Source organism: Bidens hawaiensis, unplaced genomic scaffold (genome assembly GCF_021521415.1).
Source record: "Bidens hawaiensis isolate Kalapana, Puna unplaced genomic scaffold, B.hawaiensis_p1.1 tig00047736_1, whole genome shotgun sequence".
Lineage (NCBI taxonomy): Eukaryota > Viridiplantae > Streptophyta > Magnoliopsida > Asterales > Asteraceae > Bidens > Bidens hawaiensis.
Window position 1 is genome coordinate 23117 of NW_027498550.1, and position 21374 is coordinate 44490.

General features: G+C 33.6%; 1 long non-coding RNA gene across 1 annotated transcript; it reads right to left on the reverse strand.

Annotated features, from left to right (window-relative positions):
* Window positions 1-5889: 5889 nt before the first annotated feature.
* Window positions 5890-8557, reverse strand: LOC143597199 (uncharacterized). The gene is made up of 4 exons (XR_013146849.1): window positions 8344-8557; window positions 7624-8259; window positions 6152-6267; window positions 5890-6042 (listed from the first exon to the last, which is right to left on the reverse strand). It is a non-coding gene; the product is annotated as an uncharacterized LOC143597199 (long non-coding RNA).
* Between the last annotated feature and the right edge of the window lie 12817 nt (window positions 8558-21374).

The following is a 21374-nucleotide window of genomic DNA, read 5'->3' on the forward strand; positions in this document are numbered from 1 at the left end:
AACAAAGTCATTGACCACATTGAACGTACCGGTGATTGCTAGGACCACCCCTCCAAGTGAAGCTCAAGCATCTTTCCCGTTTTGTCTTAAATAATCGAAAATGTATACGGGGTTGATTGCTTTGGCAACCGACAGGTCATACTTCATGAAATTGTATGCCTCGATGCCAGCTATCAATGATAGCCAAATAGATATAATCTAGGCAAAGAAATAGTCAACTTTACCGGTCCCAAGTTGTTGGACCAAGAAAAGTGCTATAAGGATCTTGATTGATATAACAGTGATCCACCCTGCATAGATCCATGTTAGAAAACTGGTTAATATCATAAGGGCAATTTGGACTATAACGAATAATATGAGAAATCTAGTAAAACTTGACTTTTTTTTCTGTCAAGTTTGACTTTTTTGGGTCAATTTAAGATTTTGGCCAACTTTGACTTTCCCTGGTCAAACTTTGACTTTAATGGGTTTTGGTTGTTTAGGCCGAGCCCTTTGTTGTATAGATGGGCCGAGTTTTTGTGTTATTGATAATTAGTGTTGTCGACTCCTAAAGCAAAATCCGATTACCTAGATCACTTTCTGACTATATAATAATTTAGCAAATCGAATATCACAAAGGTAACACATATTAAAAAAAATTCAGGCCTTAAAATCGGGATTGGTACTGTCGGCAAGATGATGGTTAGCTACTCCTTGTAGAGATGTGATGGTCGGGTATTTTGTATATATATTAGTGTATTAACTATGTAGTTTTATTGAGTATATTGTTAGAACTTTGGTACTTCATACGTGCTTTTGTATTTCAGGTAATTAATCGTTAAAGATGCTAAATTAGAAACCTGTACGAGCATGGAAGGATATCTCGGGAAGACCGAAGCATGATTTGATGTCTTGGGAAGTGTTACAAGGATTCGGGAAGAGTATGGATGAGAAATCATAAGCCGATGCTAAAACTGAACAAGACCTTGAAGTAAAATGAGCATATCCTGAGCTAGAAAATGAGTTACGGGAGCCATAATATATAAATTTTGGGTTTCTCGACGAAAGGAATCTGAAAATGAGGTTTTCTTAGGTCGCGGTACACGATGGGATGGTCATATGGCCATCGCGTATCGCGATGGACATAAAAGACGGGAAAATTAGGTTTTAAACATATTTTTCATTCTCAAGAACCCTAACTCCATTTTGACGAACCATAGGCGATTCCAGCAGCTCCAAGAGGCGATTTCCACCATTATAGCTTGTGCCAAGACCCTCCGCATGATTCATATCAACCGTATCATGTCAAGGCTCGGCTAATCTCTCAGAATCGCACCCGTGATGTATAGTTTGTAATTTTACAGTATTTCTCTTGTGATTAAGAAAACTTATGTTTTGATTATTGATAATTGATATATGATTATTGATGTTTAGTATTTCTGTGTGTTCGGTCGGGTTAGGTTTACGTTGGTCTGAACGATCTGTTACCAGTTGCTAGATAAGTAGTCATATAACTGTTTGGTTAGATTGAATACGATAAAACGTGCAATTACCCTTAAGTGAGTCACACTGGCAAGGACTGTTTGATAACTAGTGCCGTGTGTAAAGTAATTGTTGGCGTCTAAGGTTTTGTCTGGTTGATCAGTTTCCAGTTAATTGTTGATAATCAATCTGTTAGGTTGCTTGAGATACTATTTGGTTGCTTACTTGAATTCCCGGGTGTGATTTGCTTTGTTAATTGTTTACAACTCGCTTGTTCGTTCGTTGATTAGTTCTTTTAATTCAAACTATTGCTTGTGTGATTAGCACTAAAACCAGTTACTTCATAATTATAAATCTGTTACACGAATTGCATTGACCATATACTCCTTGTGATACGATACCCTACTTGCTTTAACTATTTAGAATAATTAGGTTTTTGATTGACTCAAACGACAGTCATCAATATGCGCAAAAAAAATCTAAACCAGGAACCAGACCCGAAAATATAACCCGGAACCGGATTTTTATACACGAAATTTTACTACCCAAACCCCTACCCAGAACTAGTTCCGATTTGTACTCGGTAATACCCGAAAATCGGAACCGGTATGAAACCAAGGGGTGTGCGTGGTGCGTTTCGGTGCGGGTTTTGGGTAAAACCAAACCAAAACTTCGGTTTTTGGAGTATTTGAAACCGTTCGGTTTCGGTTTTTTCGGTATTCATTTTGGTTTCGGTATTTGCCATTTGATCTTGAAAATTTTAGATCGAAAGAAAGTTTTCAAAAAATAATTAATTTAGGTAGAAATAATTTTGTTAATTGTAAAATAATAGACCGTTTAACATTTTACCGAAAATATTTTAGTTACATGTTTATTAAATTATTATAAATTACTTAATATAAAATATAAAATATAAAATAACAATTATTTAAGAATTCGGTTCGGTTCGGTTTTTTCGGTTTTTATTTTATGCTAAACCAAAACCGAATCGTTAGTTCGGTTTTTACAAAAACATAAAACCAACCCGTCGGCTTTTGTTTTGGTTCGGTTTTTTCGGTTCCGGATTGGCTTTTCGGTTTCTTGCACACCCCTAATTATGTAACTGGTTTTTTCCAATACCCGAGACCAGGTATTTCAAATACCCAATCCATACCCGAAAAATACCAAAAAAAAGGTTTAGCTCCTTAAAAAACCCAATCTATACCCGAAAAAACCCAACTAAACGAGTTTCTCAATATCTAGAAATAGGGTATTAAAATACATGGTTTTAGAATACCCGGCCTGAACCCGGTGCATAGTGTATGGTTTATAGAGACAATACCCGGACCCTGACCCGATCTGGGTATTTCCTACACTCGATTTTCCAATACCCGTCATACTTGAATTAGAAAACCCCGATTTGTGCACCTTTTCATCTTCTTCTGTTCATCAGCTTCTTCTTCTTCTTCTTCTTCTTCTTCTTCATTGTTGAAGGCTGGATCTGTATGGATTTGTTGTTGATCTTCATTTTTGTTGGTGGTTGTAATTTGTTCCACAACGTACAATAATATTATCATTATTGTCTGCAGTAGCTACTTGTTGATCGATCTTGTTCAGTTTCACTAGTAATGTAGATGAGTTTCATTATTATTTGTATTATTATGGAGTCATGAAACGAGTCACAAGATCTTTTAATCTGTGAAGGTGACATGAAGAAAGATGACAAGGGCAATTTCGTCAATACACTGGTTCTAGCTAGCTATATGTTTCTATCTTTGTATATCACTCTTGAATTCTTTCATATGCTTTTTTTAGATATAACTAGTATTTAGAACCCGGACTATTAAACCGAACAAAACACATACGTAAAAATGCCAAATGCGACATGTTAACTCTTAAAATTTAGACCGTGACTTGACGATGTAACTAAGTTAACTAAAAGGAGACACCATCTACATGGCTACGTTTAAAAATCTATATAAAACTTTATATTCATGTTAATCTTCATATTAAAACAGGACTACTCAGAATCAGCTATTCACATCACAGTAATTAAACTTAAGACATGAACCAAATCAAATGGTAACTTACAGAGAAGGTTGGATTTGGCAGAGTAGAAGCAAGAAGAGAGTGAAGTGAAATGGTGAAGAAGGTAAAAATGAAGTTGGTAATATAAAGACAAATGAATGATACCTTTTGTAGTTATTAGGTTGGACACGTATAATGCAAGAAAATATGTGGTTGAAGATTAGGATGTTCATCAAATTACCAAAGTGAGCTGAATAGTAAAATCCTCACACATTCCGTATGTTGCATTTTAATATATAGTGAGTAAATTATATTATATTATACTAATAATAAAAATAAATACTACTTATCACTTGTTTAAATCTGTGTCCTAAACACATGTTAATCTTTTTAGGTTTTTAATTTAAAAAAAAAATAATATACACTCTTAAAGCCATAAAACTAAAGTCATACTTACATACAGTATTGTAGAAATCGCTAGTCGGGTGGTGGGGTAGAGGCTAGCAATTAGTCAGGATTACAAATTAATCGGATTGAAATTTATATATAAATTTTCAAATATACATATATATAAAATTTTAAATTTTGACCGACTTTGGACAAATAGAGATTAATCAATTCAACGGCAGGTCAGTGGGGTGGAAGGTAGCGATTTATCGGCATGTAGCCGGGAATTTAACAACAATGCTTACGACGTTTCATTCCTGTCCATCAGAACCCGATATATATATAAATTTTCAAATTCATAACAGATGTTTGTTGATCAAGGGATCTAAATGGATGATCTGTTCATTGCTTCTTCTTCTTCTTCATTGTTGAAGGCTGGATCTGTACGGATTTGTTGTTGATCTTCATTTTTGTTGGTGGGTGTAATTTGTTCCACAACGTACAATATTACTAGTAGGAAACCCGCGCGATGCGACGGGCGTCGATAATTACCATGCGATACACATTTTCTAGTAGTTTTCCAATTTTCTCGTGGTGTATCGACAAATGTTAATTATGATATTTTCACTCAATATTTGGATATATTATGCATTCTTTTGGATGGGGAATGAATTTGTTAAGTGAACTTATTTCTATATTAAAATTTCTGCTGGTTGTTACTATTTAGACTACCCATTTTGATACTACAACTAATATATTAATAAGCATAACTAAATTGTTAATATAAACAAGTTTGTATTCGCGTTTGTGTTTCTATAATTACAAATATACTCAGTTAACTCTCCATATTACAAAATATGGTACTCATTGTTTTGATCATTTTAATATAATTCATTACTTCACCGATATATTGATTCAAACGCTACAGAGTCCAAAAATACATGCATATAACTCTATAATCTATACATTAATCAACATATCTTTTGCGAAACATAACTTGAACTTCCACTTGCCATTTGAGAGATATGCGGCCATTTGTCGCTTTCTATTGCAACAGGTTGACTAAAAAGTTTGACCTGCACCAAAACTTTCCAACGTTAGCCTAAAAAGTTTTAACATCTATAAACTTCAGCTTTTATTTTTATTTTCAAAATTGCCTTAAAATGAAATTATTTCATGAAGCAGCAACAATCAAGTTATCTTTGACCAATCCTTTTGACTCTGAAATGTTCAAAGGGGCATCAGTAGCCTGAACAAAATGGCCAGTAAAGAAAGCTTTTGCCAGTCGCTTGAAAGAAACAGAAATTGATAGTTTAAGGTCTGGCCCGATAACACACTAAAACCGGTTTGACCCAAACCAGTTTCCAGCATGGAAATATAATCTGGTGTAAGAACCAATCCACTTTGAAAAATCGAGTTATAACCAGTTTAAACCTGACCCTATCATAGACCAATTTGTTGACTTGACTACGTTGAAAATTACCAGGGCGTTCTCATATTAGTAGCTTATAAGTTAATGTATTTTAAATAACTTTTATTGTCAATGAATTATAACATACAAATCATTTTATTTAAAAAATAGATAATCATTGAAATATTTATAATTTATGTAATCGTATCAGGAGAGTTAAATTAGAAAATAAAAAAATAGGTAGAGACAAAAATATACAAAACACTTGTAATTACATGTGATGTTTGTCAACTGCCAATGAATCGAGCATACCTTGGCTGGTTTACAAACAGAACTGGATTTTGTCGTTTACAAACCAACCAGTTCGGCTTGTTTTCAAAATAATCTTTAAATTGCTTGAACACGTGTCTAGTTCGTTCATTTATGTCTGTGAATATTCGCGTATGCTCATGTTCATTAGTTTAAGTTTGTTCATGTACGTTCATTTGAAACATATAGGTACGTCACGAACTGAGTCAGCTCATCTCGTTTACAAACCAAGCCAGCTCGGATCGTTTACAAATGAGCTGATTTCAAGCAAGCCTTGTGCTTTTTTGAAACTTAAAAATTGCTTGTAATTTGTGGACCTGTGGGAGAAGATACTATGGTTGTTGAGTGTTGCCGCTTGACCAGGTAGATAATTTCCTCAAAAAGTCCCTAACCTTCTCACTCGTGCAGCTACGAATCTCTTTCATTTGTAGCTGTATCCACAACGAACTTGAACAGCTGCCTGAAATCTAAAACCAACTCTCCATTTTCAAAAAGATAATCATTGCACAATTACAATTTCACAACAACCTGAAGTGTTTCATATAACTGAAAATGTTAAAAGCATAATATCTATACCTTGCAAAAAGTATTAAAAACAACTTTGATTCATCCATTGCATCAACCATCTTGCTGTTCAAATCTTCCTCGGCCCCATGATCACGGTACGCACGTAAAGCCATTTCTTTCTTTGCCTATGGTATTAATTTAGGCCATAATTGTATCAGAAACACCATAATAAAGATCATTAAACGTGTTACGAAAATATTGCAACTTTTTTTCAAGAAAAAAGTATGAGCAAAATACAATATATTTGACATAATAACCATATATAAACCTGAACTCGGATAACAAATGTTAAAAAAGATGAACAAAATCTAGCGTGTTTATGAAGCAAATTGAATAAAGCCCTCAAATTATGTTTTGGTCATCTCCGCCACCAATAGTCACCACGGACGCCTCGATTTGTCCACAAAAAATAACTACAAACACGCTTACCGATGTCGGGTTGCATCAAATGTCACGTTTTGACAGACCTCCCGATCAATCCGGGTTGACACAAACCAAACCAATATCGTTATGAAATGGCCTATTTTGACCCGAAACAAACCAACACATTTTAATGTTAGCTAAAATGGGTTTTAGTCAATTGAATACATGTTAAATCGAACTTTGGCCTGTTTGACCCATTTTAATGTTAGCTAATTATAGTTTTTAGCCCATTTGACTCAAATTGAATTTCTTCATTAATATTCTAATCATAAAATTTATATATAAAACAATATATACTATTTTATTTTATCATAGTTTTATACATAAAAATAAATTATTATAAATATGAATTAAATATATCAAAATAATAATTCAGAACCAACTATTTCGTTCCAACATTGAGGCTAATTCAAAGTCACCAATATTAATGGAATTGAACAATTTTCAGCTTGACTTTTAAAAGTCAAAATAGAAAAAAAATAATCTTGCAATTTGCCAGTTGACTTTTAAATGTCAAACATGGACACACTTTCTTACAATTTGATCGTTTGACTTTTAAAGGTTAAAAATAAACACATACGGCATTTTGAGAGTTTGACCAAACTACCCTTTTGCACAAACTACCATTCTTAACCGAATTCGAAAGTACAAACCTTCCATAAATTCCTCCATAACATAGTGCATTTGACATATACTATCATATAAAGACCCAATCAGATATCTAATATTTATATATATATTTTCTTCTGTATAAAGTTTGTAGTTTGACCAATTTGCCCATGCTATCATTTATATTTATATCAAATCTCTTGGGCAGCTGTCTTAATCATTTGACTATGTTGTTGTACGCCTTTTATACATTTATTGTGAAAAACCATTTAAAAAATATGCCCAAATAAAAACTAATAACATTTTACAAAACTGATTTGTATTATACTAACTGTCAAATATGTATATCAAAAATAGAATAGTATAAAATACTACTTAAACATATTAAAGATAACATATAATGAAATCAGTTAGATCATAAAACTGATAGGAAAATAAGAAAAGTGTACCCATTCAAACTGATCCTAACATCAATTAAGCTTCTGAAATTGCAAAGTCCAATTCCCACATATCTGTAGTAACTCCTCTAAAACTCCCGGCTCAAAGACAAAGCCACTAACCTGGAAGCATATCTGAAAAAGATGTATAATAAGTCCTCTAAAATAAAATGCATTATTACGTATGAAAAAGCAATTCAACACGAACCAGACTTTCATTACTAAAATACAATGCATTATTCTTACCAGCAAGTAGCCAACTCTGTTTCTCAGCTTAAACTCTTGTTACTGAAGTTCAAGAAGCCCATAATAAAAGAACGCTTATCCTCTTGTTGGACTGAAAGAAACATAAAAGCTAAGCTCACATTAGGTGTCAAGACCTAAATAACAACATATATATATATATATATATATGCATTTATACCAAAATAAATATATTTAAAAATTTTGAACTACACCAGTAATAGTAAAATAAACTTGCCTTGTTGCATAATATTTCTATAAATGACCAAAGTTTTTGCTATGGTTTTCACTTTTCAGTCCGGATCTAAAGGACCATTCTCCTCCTTCGGAAGCAAAAGTCCCATCGATACTCAAACTCTCCAATGGTTTGTCCAATACCAACTTCTCCAAAACATAATTAACAACCTAATAAAACATATTTACACAATATAACTTTATTGCAATATTAAATAATATAAACAAATTAACAAAACATGTTTTTAACAATACCTTAGGTATTCTTAGGATACAAGGTGCATTCAGCTTCCCTTGTGTCATGGTTGGGTGGTTGAACCTTCATACGACTGTAAATAGAAGCCACGCATTGTTGTTATATTTCCGTGGCCCAATCTATTATCCATCAATAAGTAATTTACAAATTAATTCATGGTCTAGGTAAAGAAATAAATGTTTGATTAGATTGTGAAGTTTAATTACGTTACCGGCTCCTCAAACGGATTTGCACTATGTTGATGTTGAGTATGGAAGTACTGAAGTAAAAACCCACTACTTGAACAATGCATATTAGATAATAATAAAAAAAAAAAAAAGAGGACAGATCATGCAGCAATCTCTTCAAGGAGTCCAAATCATGTGGACCGATTAGTGTTTTCGAATGATGCTATAATCGCTTCTTTTTCCTTATCGCTTCCTTTTGAATGATGCTATGTCCTGTTACAAACATTAAAGATATGGTCATTCAAAGAATACAAAATCAATTGGCTTCAAACACTCAATGCTGACAAGAACGCACTTGTTTATAATTAATTGTCTTCAAACATAATAACACGTATATATTTATCATTTTATAATTAAAATCAGAGCCCGAGGTAGGATGAATTTTGAGTCATGGAGAATTTAATCCTAACCGAACCAAATGTGAACTTAATTCATATATGGTTTCACAATTCAACAGCAAAATCATACATAAATTAAAAGTAGGATTAGATTTTGGGTCTTACCTAGATATGTGTTGTAGATAATGGTGGTGATGATGATGATGATGATGATGGTGGTGGTGAGGGAGATTAATCAGGAATTGCAGTTGAGGAGGTTTTCATCACGAAAAAATAACTTTATTATTATTATTATTATTTTTGAATTATATTTTTTTGTAATGTCTACTCACAATAAAAAAACCGAAAATAACCTAAACCGAAACCGAAAATAACCGAATAATTGAATAACCGAAAACCGATTGTTTGGCATTCTAAAATAACCGATAGCTTAGGTTTAGGTTTGGGTTTCACCCAATAAACGAACCGAACCGAACCGTGCTCACCCCTAGTTTTTATGTTTAATCAACTTGTACATTAATGCTACATTAACTTGTACGTTATAATCTACATATCGATTTGAAAATTTTTTATATTAAAACGTCGACAAAAATGAGTCCATCGTAACAGTAAGTTCATTTAAGTAAAAAACATAATATATTTCAAGATATCTAGAAAAAACAATAAATAACTGAAGTTGTCAATCTAAGAGTTAAAGTTGAGGGGCAATTTTGAAAGAATATTTTAAATTAACAAATTATGATGAAAGTTAAAGGGTAAAATTTATAAGTATTTCAAATAAAATTAAATAACACGTGAGATTAAATGTTATAATGACTAATATACCCATGTTTAAACTTGTACAATGTGCTTTACCTATTATAAAACTCTTAAAATCTATACTCTTAAGTTTGCCCATGACTCCTGCTTTATATATAGTAGAGATTATTATTATTGTCTGTAGCAGCCACTTAATCGATCTTGTTCACTTTCACTAGTAATGTAGATGAGTTTCATTATAATTTGTATTATTATAGAGTCATGAAATGAGTCACAAGATCTTTTAAAGTCATTAACATTTACTCCATATTTAAAATCCAATTACACCTCTTGTACAACATACTGCACTAACTCTTATATACTTAGAATCCTAAAAATGATAGCAAACCTAACCAAGAGCTAATCCATAAACAGAGACTTTTAAAATTACCCAATAATCAACTCTGGAGGTCATCTAGGTTTTAAAACCTACTAACACTGATGATTATGTAACCTCCCTAACTAAAGTTGAAATGGATGTTGAAAAGTTTAATGATCCTACCCCTTATAATTAAACCATTAGCATCAATCATAATTGACTTCATAAGTCAGGCTAACGTTTAGAGATTTGGTTGAATCACCTAAGAGTGTTCATAACTAAACTAAATCCCAATACGAAACGTTAAGACAATAAGAAGCACGATTGATTGTTAAAGGTTATATTCAAGGATAAATCAATTATCAAAGAATCTTCTTACCTATATTACAAAAGATTTATTTAAGGATCATTATTGTTCTAGTAGCTTATAATAGTTAAGAGCTAAATTAGATGAACATTAAAACAACTATCCCTAACAATCGGCTTACAAATTTATATGTTCATAAAACAACCTCTATAAGTTATAAATAGAAGGTCAAGGAGCATTTAGTCTATAAGTCAATAAAATCCATATATTGGTTAATGCAAACATCAAAATATGATGAAATGTTTATACAATTATTTTCATCAAAAACAAGTGGATTAATGTACCTATGTCAAGATGAGTGGGAGCAACTAAAAATAAATTTGTACTTATATAGATGACATTCTTCTAACAAGTATATGTTACATGAGTCTAAGCACTTTTCACGTACAATTAGAAAATAGATCACAAACTAATTAGCAGATTTCGTTACTTTTCATTAAAAAATTATGGAGTTGAGCCGTTCAAAAATTTGATGAACAACCTCCACTCAATAAATTTATTTATTTTTATCGATATCTTAAAATACAAGTTTTATAGGATCACCAATATAATTAGATAAAACTATTTTAATTAATATAAAACACCATGTGAACCAAAAACAATAAAAATTTTATAACCAGTTTTTATTATGTGAATTTAAATCAGGCTTTTAGTCAAAACAGTTTTCCAACTTTAATTCCAGATTTAAGGAAAACATAAAGAACTGATTAATCGACATCGCTCTGATGTCACATGTTGGTTAGTTCTTCATGTAAGTAATAAATAACATGAATAAAAATAAACCTATGAACCTGTTACAGCATAGAGAGTAGTAACCGCAACAGAGAATGATGTAGACGGCATGGTTATCAGCTTGGTCGAGTTCCCTTTTAGGATGTATAGTTAAGGATGGTGTTAGGGTTCTTGAAAGGAACCCGGTTTAGGAGAGATGATGCACACAAAATTGTTATGTGTGTGTGATTAGGTTATGATGTTAATATTAATCTCTCTTTATATACACCCAAGGAGAAACTCTTTATTAGTTAATTATATGTAATATGGCCTATTAACAATTACCAAACTAATATATAATAAGGTATAATTAAAATATTTTGATCTATTATAATATAAATGATTATAATAGCCATATATAAATATATATTATTATATATTATTCTTACATGAAGGTGTCATGAAGAAAGATGACAAGGGTAATTTAGTCAATACATTGGTTCTAGCTAGCTATATGTAACTAGAATTTAGAACCCGGACTGCTAAACCGAAAAAAAAAAACATACGTAAAAATGCCAAATGCGACATGTTATGTAAGCCCGGTGCCTCACTTTAGCGTCGGATTTACTCATAAACGCAATTCTACAAATCAAAGTTTATTAAAACTTTCGCGGAATACATAAAACCTCAATTATTCATTACAAAACATTCAGTCTTCTCTTTAAAACCTTAACATAAAACATCACGTTTAAAACATCAAGTCTTCCATCTTCAGATGTCAGCCGTTCAATCCACGTCATGTGCCATCCTCATGCTAGCTCCTCAGTCTACTCACATGCGTGCATACTAAATGTCAGCTACGCTGAGTGAGTTCTAGTTAATCAAGCAACTTACCATACAACCATTACATACAATTGTATACGTGTCCGAAGACACATAGTCCACTGTCTGACATGTTCACCTTACCGCTTAACCACTTAACTGTCCCCTACGTCTTAGCCACTTGTTTAACAGAAGCACGTAGAGGCTTACCCTCCCATGCACTCACGTTATGCCACTTAATAACGAAGGCACGTATAGGTTTACCTTACCACGCACTCACGTCATGCCACTTTAATAACGAAGGCACGTATAGGCTTACCATACCACGTACTATCGTCATGCCACTAACACCCTTACTAGACCCTTGCCACTTCTAGCACACTCTACCTCTGCTTGTCTACAGCACACTTTCTATAATTACATCATTTACATAATAACCAAGTTACATAATAATATTTACACACACTAATAACTACTTAGAGGTCTTTCCCATTGACAGTACGTGCAATATCCGAAGATCGTTCACGCACCGTCAAACATTCATTCATAACATAATACTTACTATCACATCAATTTTTATAGCATACACTTACCACTTAAGGTAAGTGTATTCACACTTCAAATTGAGTATGCACATAGCCCCGAAAACATAATAAGGAAATGGGGCTAGAAACTCACCTGAATGCGGTTACGTTCACCGTGTATGGTTATTCCTTTCTTTAGCTGTGCACGACTAACTGTATAAAAATCATGCGTATCAATTATCACTACCCATAACGCGTTTCTAGTCTAATTACAACCCTCAAAGAACGGGGTCCGGGGGCAGCGCCCCTGGCAGCGGGGTTCTAGGGAGCCCCTGGCTGGGGTCGAGCTGCTAGGTCAGCTTGGAAAAATTTTATTTCTATTAATTGTATTAACACATTTTCCATTAGAATTTAAATCGTTAATTAATTGGCTAACTTAAAAAGTTCAAGGGATTCTTTGTAATTAAATCATTTTTTTCTAAGTCCAGGGATCATTCTGTCATTTTATTAAACTTCTAGTTCGTTAATTGGTTCTTAACGAATTGACCCATCATAACGAACTGGTCTTTTTAACGAATTGGACCTCATTCGTGTGGTTGGGTTAACGAATTAAACTCCATAGCGAACTGAACCCTTATAACGAACTGAACCCTTAACGAACTAGTGGTTCATTCGTCAGTTCTCCCTTAACGAATTAACATAACGAATTGAGGTTAGTTCGTAATCTCAGCTTAACGAAAGGGCATAACGAATTACTTGCTAATTCGTTATGTCTCTGTTAACGAATTGGGGTTAGTTCGTTACGCTCCCGCTAACGAACTAGGGTTAGGTCAGAACATTCCCTGACACCACCTTAACCTCGTACCACATTCTCCGGCGCCGGCGCCGTCGCCGGAAAACCGGGATCTCGCCAGAAAAGCGAGATCTCGCTTGTTTCATCACCGTTTTCACCGTTTTTCGTCTTGTTCAATCCAAATCTGAGCTAGGGTGATCCCTAAGCTCATCTTTTAGTCGGTTTATACCCGATTCCATCCGCATCTTATAACTTTAACGGTTTAAGGTGTCGGCTCGTCGTTTAGCGACTAGATCTAACGGGTCTGAATCTCTAGTTAACTAAGATAACTAGAAAACCGTTTAAACCTGCTGTTAAAAAAGAAACAAAGGTTCTTGAATTAATACATAGTGACTTATGTGATTACCATGCAACTCCAACTTTAGGAAATAAAAAGTATATTGTTACATTTATAGATGATGCTTCAAGGTTTTGTTATGTGTATCTTTTGCATTCTAAAGATGAGTCTTTAGATAAGTTTAAAATATACAAAACCGAGGTAGAGTTGCAAAGAAATGCTTTAATTAAAACTTTACGCATGGATAGGGGAGGTGAATATTTTGATCCATGTTATTTTCAATCGGTGGGAATTATACATCAAACTACGGCTTATACACTAGAACACAATGATGTATCTGAGAGAAAGAATAGAACATTAAAAGAAATGATTAATTCTATGTTATCCTATTCGGGACTTAGTGATGTTGGGGTGAAGCTATGTTGACAGCTTGTTATTTGTTAAATATGATTCCTAATAAAAGGAATAAAATCACCCCTTATGAACTTTGGCATGGTGAACCTTCAAAATTTAATTACTTGAAAATATGGGGTTGTAGAGCTGTAGTAAGGCTTACTGAACCCAAAAGAAAAAAAAATTGGGTGAAAGAGGTATTGATTGCATTTTTATTGGATATGCTGAGCATTCCAAGGCATATAGGTTCTATGTTATAGAACCTAATGACTACGTATCAGTAAACACTGTTATTGAGTCAAGGGATGCAATTTGGGATGAAAACAAGTTTTCATCTATACCTAGACCAAAGAACATGATTACGAGTTCAAGTAATTCTCAATCAATTAATCATAAAAATGATGTTCCATCAACTTCAACTGAGCCGAGAAAAAGTAATAGAGTTACAAAGCCTAAGAACTATGGTTCTGATTTTCAACTATATTTGGTTGAAGGATCTATAAATGAGATTCAAAAGAAATATGAATATTGTTTTAATATTGAGGAAGATCCTAAAACCTATAGTGAGGCTATGGCATCTCGGGATATTGCTTTCTGGAAAGAAGCAATTAATGATGAGATGGATTCTATTATGCAAAATAACACTTGGAAATTATCCGACTTACCCCTTGGTTGTAAACCTCTTGGTTGTAAATGGATCTTCAAGAAGAAGATGAAAGTAGATGGTTCTATTGATAAATTTAAAGCCAGATTGGTTATCCAAGGCTTTAGACAAAAGGAAGGAATAGACTACTTCGATACATATGCTCCTGTAGCAAGAATATCTACAATAAGATTATTGATTGCTTTAGCAGCAATACATAATCTTGTGATTCATCAAATGGATGTGAAAACTGCATTCTTGAATGGTGAATTGGACGAGGAGATATATATGAAACAACCGGAGGGTTTTGTTATGCCCGGTAATGAGCATAAGGTGTGTAAACTTGTTAAATCACTTTATGGTATAAAGCAAGCATCAAAACAATGGCATCAAAAATTTGATGATATGGTATTGTCTAATGGTTTTCTATTAAACCAATCAGACAAGTGTGTATACAGCAAATTTGATGCTTCTGGTAAAGGAGTCATAATTTGTTTATATATAGATGACATGTTAATCTTTGATACAAACTAAGATCAGGTTGATAAAACAAATAAATTTTTGTCATCTTGTTTTGATATGAAAGATATGGGGGAGGCTGAAGTGATCCTTGGTATAAGGATCAAGCGTGAGAACAATGGTATTTCAATATCTCAATCTCACTATATTGAAAAGATTTTAAAGAAATTTAATTTTCTTAATTGTTCTCCTGTTAGTACTCCTATGGATCCCGCTTATAAGCTCTTACCTAATAAAGGTAACGCGGTGAATCAACTTGATCGAATATTCAAGAGCTATAGGATCTCTTATGTATGCAATGATAAGTACTCGACCGGACTTAGCTTATGCTGTTGGAAAGCTTAGTAGATATACAAGCAATCCAAGTTCAAATCATTGGCAAGCTATAAATCGAGTATTTAGGTACTTGAAAGGAACCATGGATTATGGTTTGAATTATAATGGATATCCTTCGGTTATAGAAGGTTATTCAAATGCAAGTTGGATTAATAATATGGAAGATCATTCTTCCACAATTGGATGGACTTTTCTACTTGGAGGAGGTCATGTGTCATGGGCATCTAAGAAACAGACTTGCATCACTAACTCGACTATGGAATCCGAGTTTGTAGCATTAGCAGCAGCTAGTAAAGAAGCTAAATGGCTAAGAAACTTAATTTATGAGATTCCATTGTGGCCTAAACCGATATCACCCATATCTATCACGTGTGATAGTATTGCTACTTTGGCTAAAGCTTATAGTCAAATGGATAATGGGAAGTCTAAACACTTAGGTGTTAGACATAGCATGATTCGTGAGCTCATCGTGAATGGTGTGATATCAGTGGAGTATGTAAAAACTCAACAGAATTTAGCCGATCATTTAATAAAAGCATTAAGTTAAGATCTTGTGCACAAATCGGCTGTAGGGATGGGTTTAAAGTCCACCTGAAATTTCTCATGTTGAGATACCCAATTGCCATCTAATTTGATATTGGGTGTTGAATTCAATGTGGAAAGCTTAACATCTAGAAATTGGAACACATCGGTTACAACATCCCAAGGTATGTGTTTAGACCTACAAGTTAAGGAGGTTGAAGTTAGACTTCTTAATAGTTCTTTTGAAAAATTGCATATGCAGGTGCGAGAGTAAAAGAACTACCTATATGAGCATGAAGTTTAGCCGCTTCAAGAAGCTGGGACTTGGCTTTGATATGTTCATTGAAGGATAGGACATAGGCTAGTAAAAATAATGTCATGTAAGAATATATGAGTATGTGAAATTGTGTGTATATTATCTTCGATTATTCACTATGAATATAAAGGGTTCAATCGTAGCGATACCCCTATATTCTTCGAATATTTGGAATGTGTAATATACTAATGTGAAATTCAATCGTCACGACATTTCATTTATGCATAAGTTTGTTTTGTTGTGTGAGTTTGTTTAAGTTAATCAGGGATTACACCAAAATGGGGGGAGGATTGTTAGTGAATTTAGTTGGGCGCGACGTGCACACTTATCTGATCTTCTTATAATTTATAATCCTATTCGTACTTAGGGGCGAAGCCCCTAAGTCATGGGGTTCCAAGGGGGCAACGCCCCCTTAGCGGGGTCCGGGGGCAGCGCCCCTGGATGGGGTCGAGCTGCCTGGTCAGCTTGAAAATTTTTTATTTCGGACATATGTTTCTTTATTAAAAACGTATTAGGAAATTAACTAATTAATTAATTTGGTTACAACGTTTAATAAAAAACAAGAGCGTATTTGCAGTTATGATAACTGCATTATCCCTAAAAACCCTAATATAACTTGATTATCAATATACGAAGTTCTCACTGGTTCATCATAACATACACAAATTCATACTTGATTCTTGCTCATAATTCTGAGTTTCATCTGGTCAAAATATTTGGGAACCACAAATAATTTTGATTTGAAGTGTTTACACGACTCTCAGATATCCAAAGATATTTTTTGCAGAAATTCCCCAACAAAGGATTGCCTTTTTAAGTTGAGATGAACCACAATTATACCTTTCTAAAATGACCTACTTTAACCCGAACCAAAATGACAATGATCGAAACCCGATTGACACCTTTTCAAAATAACTCGTTTGACGGCTTTGACCCGACCCAGCCCAACCTGTCACGCGATCCACTTGTGTTGCTAGGCATAGTATATAATCATATGAAGTAGCAAATTAATGCTATGCCTAGCAAATTCAAGTTGTCGGAATATTTTCAAAATTTAAGGAAAAAAGTGCAATATAGATTTAATCAAAACTCACTCGTTTCCAAAGCTCATTCTCATCAAACGAAAGTTACTGTGAGCAGGCACTCCGTTAACCACATGAGATTTGAAAAAAAGCGTTGTTAAGTTACCTTCGGTTAATTACTTTATTAGTGGTTTCTTATAACCGGCTTCCGTCATATGAAGAGCGAATTGGTTAATTACTTTATTAGTCAACATTAAAAACGAAAACATAACAGGAAAAATGAGTATAATCACATAATGTTGACACTATTAAGTTGGTTTAAACAAAGATATAAGATGAAATCAAACAAAAATATACTTTAAAGTTTTAATAGTTCAGCCGTTACCATGTTTAGACAAAATGTATATACATACTTCATGCATAGTAGTATATAACAAACTATCTTATAAGAGATCAAAAAGTGCATGTAGTTTGATGTTAAGAGTTTGGAATTATATTTATATCAAACTGGTTTATAAGAGACCCAATAATGCATTCAGTTTCATGACAAAAAAAAAATTGTTTGAAAGATTATGAATTATGGTGGAGAGACTAAGATATGGCTTGCCCATCTTTTTTTGCAAATGAACTAAAGTATTAAAAATAAAAATAAATAAAATAATAGTAAGTTAATATCGGCTCGATTTAATCTAGGGTTGTCATATGGGTCGTGTCCATGGATGAACCAAAAAATACCACACGTTTAACCCAAACATAAAGAGACGACCTTAGATTCATGCTACGTCATTAATTCACACCCGTGGGAAATCATACCTGCACAAATGTTCCATTTGCATCCATTGAAATTGGAGGCTTAAAGAGACGCATCATGTAAAAAATAAAGCATGTTGATTGAAAGTAATTAACACTTCTAGTAATTAGTTGCTAAAAATGAAAAATGGTTGAATTGGGGATAAAATAGTTGAAACCATATCAAATTCTGTATCGAGTTCATCAGGGTGTGTGTTATTTGCACATGAGACGCGTGTGTTCATATGAGACAGGTTCGTTTACAGTTGTACGTAGAATCAAGTAATAATACCACGAATTCGTAATCTTTCGTTTAAATTATTGAAGAAACATCAAAATCATTACAACTGTAGAAACACTTTGAATTAAAAAGAATGCAATTGTCACCGGAAACAAAGATGTAAACATAATTCCCCCCCTAAAAAAGTTAGCCTTCACCGGAACTCGAAACCCCTAATTATAAAACTCTGAACTTAAAAACCCCTACTTATAACTCCAAAATAAAATCTTCAAATATACTATGAAACTTAAAAGAGAGTGCATAAAAAATACCTTCAATGTGAAGCATGTCCAAGCCGCACCCTATGCTCCTGGGACAATATAAATCAACATTGGATAAGTTATTCCACTTTTGTCCCATTACAATATATATCGTCTTTATATTTATTATTATTATAATGAAAAATATATATATCTTTAATAGTTAGTTCGCTAATGTAATGCTAATGCGTTAAGGATGTTTAACGAATTAGCCAGTTCGTTTAATGTAAAGTTCATTCGTTAAGGATGTTTAATGAATGGGCTACTAGTTCGTTATGTATGTTCCCATTTGTCATGGAATGTAACGAATCAATGATTCGTTATGTTTCTTCTTATGTATCTGTAAGTTCACGAACTGGACTCCAATTCGTTACGGGACGTGTAACGAATTGGGCTATATATAGGGGTGATAGTCCCCTGTTAATTTAAGTTTTATTTTATAAAGTAACTAAACTCTGTCCACATTCTCTCTCAATCAATTCTTCGTTTAATCTATTAACTAATACACATAACAACTAATACATATATATATATATATATATATATATATATATTACCGATTAAGAGTACTATAATGAACTAGATCCTATTAAGTTATTGTTAGATCTACAATTGATAATCGATATTATCTAGATCTGATTCGTGTTTAACAATATGCATAAGAATGCATTTGTATGAGTATACACACGCATGTGTGTGCAATTGGCGATATGGTCAAATGATATGAGGGTGATGATTAAGGCTTGAGATTTTTAAGGTCTTAGGCTCGAAACCTAACTCCGGGGGAGGAGGGAGGTGCCTCACAATGGATGGGTTTCCTCTTTGATGATGTTCTTGAATGAGTCATACATAGGGCGTTAAAATCAATATGAACACTTGACATCCCGTTTAAGAAAAACTCACTCAGGTGTGAACGGTTAATATATAGTCTTAGGAAGGCTCACCTGTACCGATCACTTGTGGTTTGGATAAGGTCAGTTATTTTTAACTTTTGAAATATTATATTATCCGACTTAGTGTGGGAAACCCTATACCGAATACATTTGATTGGAATAGGTTGATTTTTTATTATAATTTTGATCTCATATATTTGAACTTAGGCGGGAGTGTTGATCTCATAAACACGTCGTCGTCCCCTTTCTTCCTCCGGCCAATTTTTGATTTTAGCCACCACCAGCCACCGTTTTCCACTGCCACAAGCCGCATCCCCCGTATTTAGTCTCCTTCACCATCTTTGTATCTCTCTGCCATCTTGCCGCAGCTAACCCCGTCATCACCGTCTTGGGTCGTGCTATCACCACCATCTATTAGGTATATGCTATCATCTTTGTTCCTAAATAATCGATTAATTTCTGTTTCTTTGGGATTTTGTGTTCGAGTTGAGGTCTTAGTTCTTTCGTAGGTTCGTGATTCATGGGCAAATTTGAGGTTGCTACACTCAAGTCATTACTTGGTTTGCTGAACTAGAGGTTAAATACTTCTGCTAATTTAATTGTATTTTATTGGATTTTAAATTTAATAATTTAATATTTAACTTTATCTCTATACTTGTTTCTATTCAGTGTGTTTAGAGATAGAGTTTAGGTGTGTTTACAACTTCTTATAGTTTACAATTCCTGGTTATTTGGAATAGGAGGCTTTGTAAAGCATATATATATGTTTTGAATATTCTATTCAACCGTATGAATGAATAAGAAATTTACCTTCTCTATTATTACCTGCCTATTTTGTTAAGAAAACATTTGTGCTCTTTGTTCTTTGTTAATAGTTGGACTTCGTGGGTAGGTTAATTGTTTGATGTACGTTTCCACTAGGCAATAGTTGGGTTTACGCATGTATATAAATCGCATATTAGTGTTCACGAAGCTATGTATTTTTGGTGGTTTTGTATTTGTGACTAACATATGTAGTATGAACTGTGTTTTTTACCGTTAAATATGAAACATGTGCTTTAATTAAGGGTGTTAACTTAGAAGATGTGTAAATTTAAAGCATATGTTTAAAAATATACCTCTGTTTCATTGTATTCACTAAATGACATTGCGTTGTGGGTCAATTCTGAATAGAGTTATACCTTATAATAGTTATGTATTCATGTATTAACCTCTTTTATCATATTTGTTCAGTTCATGTACTTTTGGTGCTGCAGTCAAGACATTCGCAGGTACATTCCGCGCCAAAGTTGTGCCTTTCGTTTGTAGGTAAGAAACTCGTCAAAATATCAACATTGTTTTAAATACTTTGTTGTGTAATTCTGGTTGGTATTCATAGGATGATTAGGCTACCTTTAGTTCTTTCATTTTAGAATGTACTGAAGTTACCTGTTGACCCTTGCAAGTCAATTTTTTTTTTTACTGTTTAAACTTGTGGATGATTGAATTATAGAAACATCCAAACGATTTACAATGAAGTGGCAGGTAAGCGGGCAACAAGTTGCGCCGCAACCCCCTTTTGGATAGCAAGCCCAATCTTACTAAAAACAAAGTTTCGATTCTTATGGGCCGATACGTTACTATGCACAACTTTCTGAACCCTATTCAAAAGGTCCACGGCATCCGGAGCTAAGAAACCAAAAGTGTCAAATGCAAAGGGGATAAACACGTGTTGATTCTCCAAACAAGCTCTCTCGTGTTTCGAAAAACCTTGCCCGATGCCGCCTTCAACGCTGCCTAGCTTGCTACAAACCCATTGTCCCTAATCCTAACAAGAGGGGA